Raw genomic sequence first — 12,535 nt, 5'->3', positions numbered from 1 at the left:
CTGCGTGAATTCAGTGGGCTGCACATATATGAAAAAGAAGGGGGAGGCGCTTGCCGAGCGGGCTCAGCCGCGGCTCCCCGCTGCTCCTATCTCTCAAGGTCATCCCAGATGCGCGCGGGGGCCAGCACGAGAGCCGTGCCCTGGCAGCCACGAGCTTTCCCTGCCGCCTGTTTGCGAGCCGCCATTTGTCCCGGCAATTAACCCTTTCCGCCGGCGCGTGCCCGCCGCTCCTCCCGGCTGAGCCACGGCGAGCGAGCGAGCGGAGCCGTTCGAGCCAGTTCCGCTCGCGACGACGACGACGACGAGGCCCCAGGGCGGACGGCGGGACGAGGGTGCGGCCGTTGCCGCGACGTGGCAGACGTGGGGCCGTGTTCCGGCTCGCGAGGCCACGCTGCCGCCCGCTCGCGTGCCCCTTCCCTGCGCTCGCCAGATTCGCGGCATCGGCGCGCCGAGGGTTAATGGCGGCTCGCGATCTGTATGACAGCACTGTCCGATCACATCACCTTTTTCCCCTCCTCCCCCCTCTTACCGCTACGCACAATTTTTTGGCAGGGGATGGCGGGGCGACGTGGGGGAGGCGCGGGGGCAGGGATGTTTGGGCGTCGTCAATCACTTGTGTTAGAGCGAAGGAGGAAAAAAAAACTTCTTGGGTTTGTCTCAAATGGCCTCAATCCATTTTATAGATATGAAATGTTAACTGCATGGACGCATAAATGGTATACAGTGTGAAATCACTAAGCAGAGATAACACAATATCCATAAACTTCACCGAGCCATACTTTACACTAGAATGCACCCAATAATGATAAACCTTAAATAGGACCGGCTTTGCATTTTTTTCGAACTTTATTTAAGACAATTTTAAAGGGAAAGCAGTAAAAAGAACATTTCGGGGCACGGTTATTAATAACATTTATGCCCCAATATAAAAGCTTATTGAAATGTGAGGAAATAAATTATTTATTACAAGAATACATGAATGCAATGACTGATTGTTGTAATTTCTTTGCATTAGGAATCGCCACTCTTTCAACTTCTGGGTGTAATTTTCCACGGGACCCTGCAGCAATTACATTCTGAATCGAGGAAATTACACCGTGAATTAGTGAGGCCGGAGAGGAGGAGGGGGGGCTGCCGCGGGCCAGGCCAGAGAGACCCCCTCCGACAAACACGCCAGGGTCGGAGGGCAAGACAAATTATCACCGGTAATTCCTGCGTCTTGAAAAGAAAAAAAACATTTGTTCAAATGAGGCAACCTTCGCGGTGACAGAGAAATATGTACACAGCCCCGCGCGCAGGCTTGAACGATGAATTCCATTGTTGTGAGATTTAAGTCTGGATTCTCAACAAGGGCTCTGCAAAACACACCCAATTCTGCCTTGCACACAAACCAGGAAAGAGTCCGACTATGTATGAAACGTTACACTTTAAAGGTGGCGTTTGTGTACGTTACGTAAAAAATATATTTAACGTTTTTTTAAAAAAAACGTAATGAGTGCGAGCTCACATTGTGTTATGCGTTTCGAAACGGTAACAATCGACCACGCGCACGCACAACACAAAAAGAAACGCCGCGCGATTAGCGCGCGCGGACACGTTGGGATTTCAATATCGACCACACATTAATCACACCGACGCACATTTTTCAGACAAATGTGATATATGGCGCGTACAATAACGCCAAATCTACAAAATCAAGTTACCGCCGCGTTATTGGTGGTCGTTTTAAAACGTGCAACATTTCGAGGCGATCTCGGGCCCCCCCACTGCGTGACGCCCTGCCCCAGTCGTGCCGCCTTCAACCCTTGCGACTACGCCGCCACCCGCTCCGAGCGGCCGTCGCTCGCGAGGCCGCACATCAGAGCGCTCGCCGCCTCGCTCAAAAGGATGTTCCCCCACCTGCGCTCCTCTTCCACTTTGGTTTAATTTTCCCCCTACCGAAAAAGCGCCGCTCTATTGGCACCAAACTCCACGTGCATCGCTCCCGAGAGCGATTGCATTTCAGGGGTCGTGGGGGTGAGACCCCGGTCAGAGCGCGGGGGTCAATAGGACTTAAATTCAAACAGCTCGAGCCGGTAACGCGAACCCACGCCTCCGCCGCCCACGTCAAGTTTAAGTGTGAAGTCAACGCGGCCGCAGCAGCGGCAGCTCGTGATCGGCCTCTCTCCCGTGCTTAACGAGGTCCGTCACCATCTGCATTCGCGTAAATAACCTTCGCCGGCACTAACGGCGCTTGGCCCCCCGATTCGCTCCATCAAAGACAAGCGCCGCGCGGTCTGAAGAGATCTCTCGCTCTCTCCTCGCTCCCTCTCCCAGCGCTGCACCAATGAACCCAGGTGCGCCGGCAGCCAATTTGGTGCGCAATCCACTCAGAGGCGGCCTCAAAGTGACACCCATCACCACCACCACAGCGACGTTTTGCATTCACTTTGCTCTACAGACAAACTACATACGTTTAACACGTAGGCTTTCGCGACCAATATCATCTATAATACTGTACAGGTTTTTTTTGGGTTAGATAGCGTATGTAATAATTTTAACCATTCAGGATAGCTACAAGCTTAGTGCTGCTTGGAAGCGAATTATAAAGTAACACATTGTGTAAATGCATGCCTATACAGGTCACCATACGTCAATGGGCAGACAAGAACAGGTACTGCTGCTTTATTGCACACAAATGACAGGAGGTACAAGAACAATGTGCACGCACAATGTGCACGCATAATGTGCAGGTTTATTACCATATGAATAACTCAACCGGTACTGGATGCCCATTATAATTTATATGCATTCATTAATTCCCCCCCCCCCCCCTTCGCACCTGAAGGAATCACAAGTGACGTCATCACATCTATCCCTCTAAGGAACAAAACAGGAGGATTTCTCCACAAATCTGGCTGTCCGCCTGATGATGCTCGTTGTAATTACTGGCAAAACATCGTTCTCAGATTGTAAACGTTGTGGGCTTACTCTGCAACACACAACCGGTGTGCTGTACTAGTAATGAATTGGCACGTTTTGTTTATGCGACAAACCTTACTAATTGGCTATGCCTGGTGGTGGCGGGTTTAACGATACATTTATATTTACGTGATCTATCTAAAAAAAAGAACCTGTATTATGGATTAAACTACATAAGGTATAACGTTATTCTACAAACAATCTATTAATTACATGTTATTCCGTGTACGCACAGGACACCGGGATATAACATTGTCATACATATATGTAATTCTACACACTATGTAGGGCATGATTTGGCGATACTGAGTCCGCAGTGGTGCAAGAGCACAAACGACTCGACACGTTAGTCAATAACACCACCTTAAGGAGGGTCATTGCCCAAAACATCACCTATTATACGTTTCCTTTCAACGCAGGTTCATTGACAAACGAGTTGAGTTTTTGTTAATATAGGCTAAAATGTGACTTTGATAATATATCCATAGGCGATAATGGTAATCTGCATACACGCGCACACTCTCTCTGTAGCATATGTTATTACACATACCATATATAGGATACATTATTCAGTTACACACCATATAGGTCGTACATGCCCCAGCTATTAAGCAGGGCCCTTACCAAACGTGGCATTGCTCGTTGTTTACATTCACTCTCGGGCTGTGGATGACGAGCAAAGTGGCATCCGTCACGGGTTCCCTTCGCTTGCTCCGCTCGCGCAGGTTCGGCGCTGGCCATTAGCAACGCGTTGTGGTCCATTCGACACGGGTTGGGCGACAGTGGTCAGCGTATCGTGCCACGAACCTCGTGGACCCAAGTTTGAGACGTGGCCGTGACACACGCGAGTGGCGAGTGATATCAAAATCGGTTCCGGACACCCCTCCATCATTAAATTGATATATCCTTACACGACCACTGCTTTGATGCTGTCCGATCTAAAATGTTGTACCTTAAGCATTACATATAAATACAAAATTGCTGCGAGCGGGCGTGAGAGAAGCCAGGCAGCCTGGTGCAGAGCAGACGTACACATCCACGTGACTTCAGAACACTCCGTCCGGCAACATGAAAAATATTCCCGCAACCCGGCACACCACGTCCCATCAATCGGTTCTCCTGACTACGGCTGCACGGCTACCAGTCACGGTGCCAACCCACCTACTCCACTTTACCGGTGACCCAGAAAACATCCGTCCAGAAGAGCAAGCTCCGTCGCATCGCACGAAACTTCCGGCTTTCACACTGAGGGCCCAAAAAACGACACCGAGGAGGGACGGCAGTGACGGATTAAGCTAGTGCGGGGCCTGTAGCATATGTTATAAAGGGGCCCTAAATAAAAAACACACGTAAATATTAAAACACAAATTTTTTACATGCATAGTAAAGTTATTGTATTTTTTTCATTATCTATACAGCCAGATAATCGCTAACCTTAAACACCCAGTCGATCATAAAAGTTTAAGGCAGTATAGTACTATAGGAATAGAGCAAGTGCAGAATCACTGAACAGGAATTGATAGCTTGAAAGCATTTAGCATGGGCCCTTGAAAGTGTGGGGACCATAGCATATGCTACTTTTGCCCCGAGGATAATCCGGCACTGAGGGACGGCAGTCAATCCCCCTCAGATCGAGGTCCATCGAGATCCCGAGCCAGAAACGCTTCCCATGCTGGGACCGTTTTCAGGGAAGCATCCAGAGCCGGAGGTGGGGGGGGGCAAAAGGTCCCAATTACTTCACCACAACACCACACGCACACTTAGCCTTTATACGTCAGACACTTTGAAATTTTTCAGAAATATAAAATGTAAAAAATATTCATGTTGGTTCAATCAAGAATAAGTCATTTGCCCCCACCTGCCCGTCTCCACCTGGACCCCCCCCTCCACACCACCGCCGCTTGTGAAGTATCAACGACGACGGTCACCTGCAAACAACCCCGCCGGACCCTGCAGGCCCAGGATCAACACTCGAGCGACCAGACTCGTAGTGACAATATTAACGAGAGCATCGAAAATGATATGATTATCGCTTCAATAAAATAGTCAAAATATATCTACATATTGCCATGCATTCATTGATATGAACAATACAATTTTGGGTTTACACATTTTTTTATTTTACATTTATATTAAGTACTAGTGGTGCAGCGGTTAGTGCAAGGCACTGCAATGTGATGTCCATATTGGTTTCTAACCCTCCCCCCCCCACTTTAGCAATCCATTCGCCAGTGTGGTGAAGTATGATGAAACAACTCGCATGGCTAACACAGTCTGGAGAGACATTCACTCAGCAGTGAATTGACAAGGGCTGAAATTATATACATGTATTTTGTTTATGTATGCATGCGCTTATTTGCTGACTAAAAGTGTACCATGATATTAAATCGTTTTACAAATTAAATAACACACAACGCTGCACTAGGGTTGATTATTCAGAGTGGGTCATCTATTGAAAGTACATTGTTACGGCAATTAAAATTTTTAACCCATTAATAACTATAAGCAAGCGCGCATTTTTTAAAATGTTCTGGCACATTTGTCTTAATTTTTACTGCTGCTGATTTACTAACATGCACTGACCCCACACTGTGGTTCCCTCTGGACCCTGGGCATACACGCACACACACACACCACACTGCAAGGCATTCCACACATTCCTTGTGGAAAATAAAAATGAAAAATTGGTTCTTCTTCATGTTTTCTACAATAATTGCTCCATACGAGTCGGCTCTTTTTTTACATTTTATATTAAATCCTCCGCACAGACCTTTTCTTACAAAACCAATTGTATACATTTCAAGAATATTAAAATGCATGCCTTTGAGACCACGAGCACAAGGATTACGCACGCGTAATGACAAGCAAAACTTTTCCAAATTTTAGTCCTGCCATTTATCGTACAACACGCATGCACATACACGCACACATTTGCGCATGCAGGATATTCCGAACACAAGCGGCGCCTGTTTTTAGGGGACCGCGACTGCCGGCCGATTAGGGCCAGGCCTGCAGAGGGATGCTGGCGGCATGCTAATGGGGCCGCGGCGGATAACCGCACCAGCGCGGCTTGCCGACTCGACGAGGCTCCGCGGAAAGCTTCATTACCGGGGCCCGTGTTTTGGGAGGCCTGGGGCGAGCCCAGGGCTCGAGCCACTCCTGCCGTTCGTCCCTTCAAAGGGCTGCCACCCTAAGCAAATCATACAGTTTTCCGCCATCAAAGGGCCCTCAATCTCGCTCGCTGACGTGCGGTTAAATGGGATACGAGTGTGAAAAATTAAAACTTAATTCGGTCGGCTATGGAAAGAGAAATACTTAAAAGGCAACGTGGTCAGACTTTGTTATGTCGAAGGTTCGCTCTCTCCGGATAAAATTTGACCTAAAAAAATCCATCAGAAATAAATTGAAAAAACCCCCTGCCCATCACACAAACCAAAATATCACGTTCACTTACGGAATCAGAAGATGAAAGAGCCCCTCCTAGTGTAGACTAGCAGTCCACGGAATAACTTTTAGAGGATCAAACAAGGTCGAGGCAAAAAAAATGAAATCTACGATGGCTGAGCGCCTGCTGAAAGTAGCTCATTTTAAAATATAAATTAAGGCCTAAAAGCAGACATTCCATGCAGTTATAAATTCCGAATTCAGCTCAAATAATTTTATTTTTCATGCTGAGGACCCACAGAGAACACGGTGCCAGATCTGAACAATGTATGGATTCACAAACGCTGAACGCCACAATGAACTTGCAATGTGCTTTCCGCATCCCTGCAATGCCACAAACAAGCGCTGTGGCCGGCCGTCAAAGAATCTGCAGCATTATTTATTTCATGGGACCGAGACACTCGGTGACCCCATAAGAGGGGAAAGGGATCAAAAAAATCCTTCACCAGCCCCAGAAGCAGCATTGGTCCAGGCCATCTTTAGGGGCCACCTCACTTCCCCGCTCCGTGCAATAGATGGTGCCGCCACAGAACCCGTCTCGTCTCATTACAGTTAATTCAACGGAGTTCTGCGTGCGGGTAAGCGGGGGTGCCCAGAGACGAATGCCTCCTTCCAAATGCCCTGCGCACAATAAGCACCCGTGCCGAGAAAAAACATGAATACTTCGGCCCTCACTGCTGCATCCGAGAAAGTATGCGTCCCTCCATCTGGAATGAATATTTTAAATGGCCTCCAGATTTTTTTTCAGCCTTTGAATCTATCTGTATCACATCCTCCTAATAACCTTTTAATAGAGATGTCAGTCAAGCACCTGGCGTTTGGAAACGCATTTTATTTCGCCACTGCGGCTAAAGCAAATAATGACACTGCAGTTCAAACAGGCGTTTGCAAGCAAGCAGAGGGCTGGCCGGGCTATTGAATTTGTGCGCTGCATTTAAATAGATAAGGGGCTTTTACAAAATAACGCGGGCGGCGAAAGGAGTGGTCGCAGGCAGAGATCATCTTAAAAGCACAGACTCGGAGTCGCCCGAGCGGATCAAGTTGTGGGGATCAGATTCCCGGGAAAACTGCTAAGTACACAAACCGTGTCACCGGAAAAAGCGGGACTCATCTCCGCACCCTGGCCTGCACGCTCGTGTATTAAAATGTCTAGACAAAAGTCATCTTTTACACAATAACACAAAGCTTTAATGGCAAAATAATATTGATCGATTGCAATCTGGCCCCTTTTATTTTTTCATAAAATTCCATTCGCCCACCCCCAGCATGAGGAATTTATCCCGCTTATCAATATGTAATCACGCCGTCAGGCGAAACAGAGTGCGTGCAGTTAAAGTGTCTGTGGGAATCCTTGGCGCTAATGCGATGACACAAGGCTGTACAGCTTACGGAATTGTATTTAATGAATGCACTTTGGCCATTTCGTTTGTTGTGCATGTGCACAGGGTTCGAGTGCGCACGTATACGTGCGTGCGTGCACGAGGCGAGGCGGAGGTACAGTGGGTAGTGCACCACGCTACAAACCCCGTCGCCCGAGTTCGATTCCCAACCGCGGTCAACATCAGTGGGGAATATTTGAACAGTTCTTGGGCCTCACCAAGTCCACTCAGCCTTAAATTACCACCTGTTCTGCGTGCGAACATCGGCACTGTGGAGATAAAGGTGGCCGGGCATGGTGCTGGCCACAACACCCCCCGTGCAATGTGCCAACATTAATATGTGCTCGCAAACAGTTCTTGCCCCAACCATCCATATGGGTACATACGGGGGATATTTGTCTTCCACGCGTGCGTGCACGTGCGTACGTGTGTGCTGCAGTCGCGTCACAGTGGGTCAGCCGCATGTGACAAAAACTATAAACACGAGACGGCGTTTCGGCGAATCGCTCCACAATTTTGTGCACAGACAAGTGACATCCACTGCACGCGCACCAAAATAACTGCAATCACCAGCAAACCTGCACGACACCACATACCTGTTTTCCGCACACACCTTTCGAGCGGTAACGCAGCTGCGCATTCACCCTGTTACTACCGCGCGAAGGATTCTCTCGGAGGGCGCGAACATCGCATCAGAGGCACAGCGCGTCCAGTTTAAGCCCGCATCAGGTTTCGCCTTAAAAATCCACTCCCGCGTGCAGTTATTCATTTCACGAAACCAAGCGCGGTGCTTTGGGACCACCCAGTGTCTGAGAATACAAACTGCAGGCATCGCTGCTCCGGCACCGCACTGCAGGGCCAGGCCTCATGTTTCCACCCGTGTAATCGAGCACACGCGGCGCTAGCCATCGCGTTGGCGGATGTCCTCTCTGGGCGGTTGTCAGTGGCCTGCGCTCACCGCGACGGGCTAACGGGCTCGGCGAGGCTGTCGTGAGGCCACCCAGCAATTCGTGGGCGTGCGTTTTGTTTTTTCAAGAAAGTGCGTAGCACGACGGAGCAAGATTTCAAATCACCTGATCGATGGAGATATATAGTTTCTTCAAGCTGCCAACATGTCACTTCTCTCGCGATGGAAATATAGACAATGTTAAGGCATGCCTCGTTGTCTCGTGCGCTCGTTCCCGAAGGGGCTCCCAGCGCGTGTGGTGAAACATCAAGACGCTGTGCCGAGCACCACGCGGTACGACCCCAAAACGCATCAGAGGGCCACGCGGCGGCAGCACATCCCCGAAAAACCGCACACGCGGTCACGAGGACGAGCTGCTCGGACACAGCCGTGTGAATTTCTAATGAGCACAGAAGTCGTAGTTTTTGTCCTCGCGCGATTACACGCGGTGTCAGGCGCTGCCGCGAGCACATTTCCGGCACCAACCTGAGAGCTGGGTTGTGAGCCACAAACGCTCCACAAGATGGAAGAGTCGACAGCATCGTTAACGAGCACTAAAGCCAAGGAGCGAAGCAATGTCCTGCAAGTGCGTAGTACGAACAACAAGCAAGGAACGTCCACACTACGGTACTGCCCATTATCGATATCAGCATTATAAGCCACGATCAATTCACTGTTGGATGAAGGCTTACCCTAAGCCATCGCAATCTCTCACAGTCCTGCGACGTAGCAACTACATTACAGCATGGTACTTTCCACAAAGTGACTATTAACGAATGACCCAGAACCGTGACTCCCAGCAGCAGAGAAACTCCCTCCCTTTTAAACGGAGTTGCCATTATTCTTCAGTGGTGGTTAGCCCAATTATAAGTAGTGGTTACTCACACTTTACCCCACCACACATGATTTTTGCTGCTCGGCTGATGGAGACAAAGTCTCGTGTTTCTAAGATTTCAGGCGTTTGCCCTCGAATTAAACTCTGCACCTCCCCACTGGGAGTCCACTTTCAGCCCCCTCGCTACAACTAGAATAATAAATAAATCTCTATTTATGCTTTGTTAAAAGCACTCACACGTACGCATACATTTCTTACGTTTGCCGTAATTTCTGCCGAGCACTTCGCATTTCACAAAAAATACGAGGAATGCCAACCGTATCTTCTGCCAGTAAGAACAGGACGTCGCCACGGCCACTGTTTGGGGCGTACGGTTTCAAACACAGACACCTCGCGGGCACCACACCCCCCCCGCGTCACTCACCGTTCTCACCTTCACTCGGCACAGCGAGCAACGCGCCGACAATCCAACGGTGCCGGAGAAACGTCTCGGCGCCGAGAGCTGCCATACCCGTCCGCGGCTTTGCCCGTCCGAGCCAGAATCTCGCTCCACGTAGCATCGCTACTCTCGCCGAGCCAACGGACGACGACGACAATGACTCTGTCCGGCGCCAGCTCACCGCTCAACAATAACCGCCGACTCTTCTCCCTCTTTTTTTTTTGTACTCCGTACCTCTGGGGGGAAAAGAGAACATACTGATGTAGCAGATTGCAATTGGTGAGCTGTTCGGCGCTGAGAATATAAGATTGTTCACCGAGGCCCACATGGGAGTTGCAGTAAGTGCATGCCCACTTGTTGGATTCACAGCCACTCAATGCCCTCCATCACAAATGCAAGCCAAGTGGCTAAAACCCGATTGAAAGGCTTCGGCGAAAAAACCAGAGTCAGGCAGACGCTGACCATTGCAAAGTGAGCGTAGAAGTCCGATACCATTAAGATCTCCCACAGGGCTTCGTTCGTTCGTTCGTTCGTCCGGGAGGGAGACGGTGGGTTTGGAAGCCGCGTGTTATTAACCCTAAACTACTTTGGCAAGCTGCTCTTTTTTTTTTTACTGTTTTGTTTTTTACGCCGAATCGGTCAACAAATTACAGAAATTAATATAGTGTAAAAAGTTAGCGCTGCATGAAGTCTGTTTTTTGCAATATTTCTCGTTGCAATGAAGCGAGATTCGTAGCACGTGCCGCCTCATAGCAAGCGCACGATTGCCACCCCTCGCCGGCACAACCACAGGGTGAGAGTCCGGTTCACGGCTCCACGAAGCGCGAGAACCCCCCGTGTGGCAAGAGGGACTGGCCCTGGTCCAGGGTCACTGGGAGGGCACCGCGTGCTCTTTGAGCATCGACGTAAAAGAGGTTGCCCCAATTCCCGAGCCACGGCGACACAGCATTGGGCGATTTTGTTGCGAGCCATTGAGTCGCTCGGTTCCATTGAGAAAATTCTGCCGCCACTCTTTAAGTGCTTGGGATAGATTTTTAGCTTTGTTTTTTCCCCCCTCCCCCAACTAACATCCCATGTCATGAAGACATTTCCACGTTGAACTTTCACAGTGAGCAGTATGTCCCCTTGCGTAAGAGAATGCCCTGCAAGACGAGGTGACAGGACGACGTACAACGTCACTTCGATAGCCCTCTTTAACCCACACGAGGAGCACACCTTTTATATGCCCCTGAAAATTGTTTTGTCACATGTCAACAGCTCCGAAGTTTTATTATTGGAGCTGGAAGATGGCAAATGAGGTGAATATCTAAATTCAATGTCATATTTTACTCTGCAGTCATCAGTAACTGGGCTCAGGCCATGAACTCGCTCAACTTGAGAACCCGTTTAAATCACTGGTGGCTGAAAGTCAGATTTCAAACCCAGGATCTCAGGGCTTGTCAGCTCGGTGTCTGTCCTGAGCTACTCAGCCGCCTCGCCATGAGATGGATTTCAAGCAGTGCTCATTTTTTTCTAAATTATTATTCCATCAGCAGTTTGTATATTTGGAGATTAAATAAAGCAATAGCTTTTACAAAACATATCTGAAGCAGTTTGCTTTGTCACTACGTTTCCAATAACATTAAATGTCATGGTAAAACACCCCCCCCCCCCCCCATCGTGGTTATTGTCCCCATTGTTGGTGATGTATACAATTGGCACAACATCCCAAAAAATAATATGGAGAGTAGCATTTGGCAGCATTTGAAAGAGACCGAGATGACCTTCCCTGCAGTGATGCAGAGCAAGAAAAGTGGTCTCCAGCACTCCTGTCCCAGATGTGGATCCCCCTAACACGAGATCCAAACATCAAGTCCTAACCCCCAACTCTGAAGCCGACCCTTACAGCTAACCTCTGTCCGCAACCCCTAAACTGAGACAATAGAAATTAAAGTGGCGGCGTCCCTTCATATTTCCTCAACCAAAAGCTCAACAAGGGGGAAATTGGAAAGGACCCTCACGAGTAAAAGCAAACCAAGGAAGGTCTCCGATTGGACAAAAAATATCATCTACAGTGGGCTAAAATTTTGTCGGGCCAGATGTCACTCCCCACGAAGCCCTGCACAGATTCCTCAAGCAGCAACTTGGGTTTTCCGTTGACTCAGCAGCAACAATTCTCATGGCAGCATCGCCCTTGCTGCTGTCACAACCCACACGGAGCACACGCTGCCTGGCAGCGCACGTGGGCAGAGGCAGCGCGAGACCGGACGATACGCGCCTGGGCATGTCTGACTTGGCCGATGATGCCCTCTGGGTGCCCCGCGCGGGAAGATGGGAACACGTGGACCCGCAGAGACTGGGATCACCAAACGCCCCACCTTGTGGTGCTGTCGTTCCCACGACAGCCAGAGAGCGGCACCTTCTTGTGCGGCCTGACTTCTCGGATATACGAGGGGGGCGGGGGACTTTGGGGCGGGTGGGGGGGTATAGTTACATCACCGTGGGAACAAATCTCGTCCCCGAACCTTCATGGGGTCGCAACCCCTGGGAAG

The 12,535-nt window shown here is 49.5% G+C and overlaps 1 long non-coding RNA gene across 1 annotated transcript; it reads right to left on the bottom strand.

The window, feature by feature from the left end:
• Positions 1 to 228: 228 nt before the first annotated feature.
• On the bottom strand, positions 229 to 12,421 carry LOC133340309 (uncharacterized). The gene is made up of 3 exons (XR_009754871.1): positions 12,362 to 12,421; positions 9,990 to 10,240; positions 229 to 417 (listed from the first exon to the last, which is right to left on the bottom strand). It is a non-coding gene; the product is annotated as an uncharacterized LOC133340309 (long non-coding RNA).
• Positions 12,422 to 12,535: the final 114 nt, after the last annotated feature.

Source organism: Lethenteron reissneri, chromosome 9, assembly GCF_015708825.2.
Source record: "Lethenteron reissneri isolate LAM-NWPU_2019-01 chromosome 9, ASM1570882v1, whole genome shotgun sequence".
Lineage (NCBI taxonomy): Eukaryota > Metazoa > Chordata > Hyperoartia > Petromyzontiformes > Petromyzontidae > Lethenteron > Lethenteron reissneri.
This window is presented reverse-complemented; position numbering and strand designations above follow the sequence as displayed.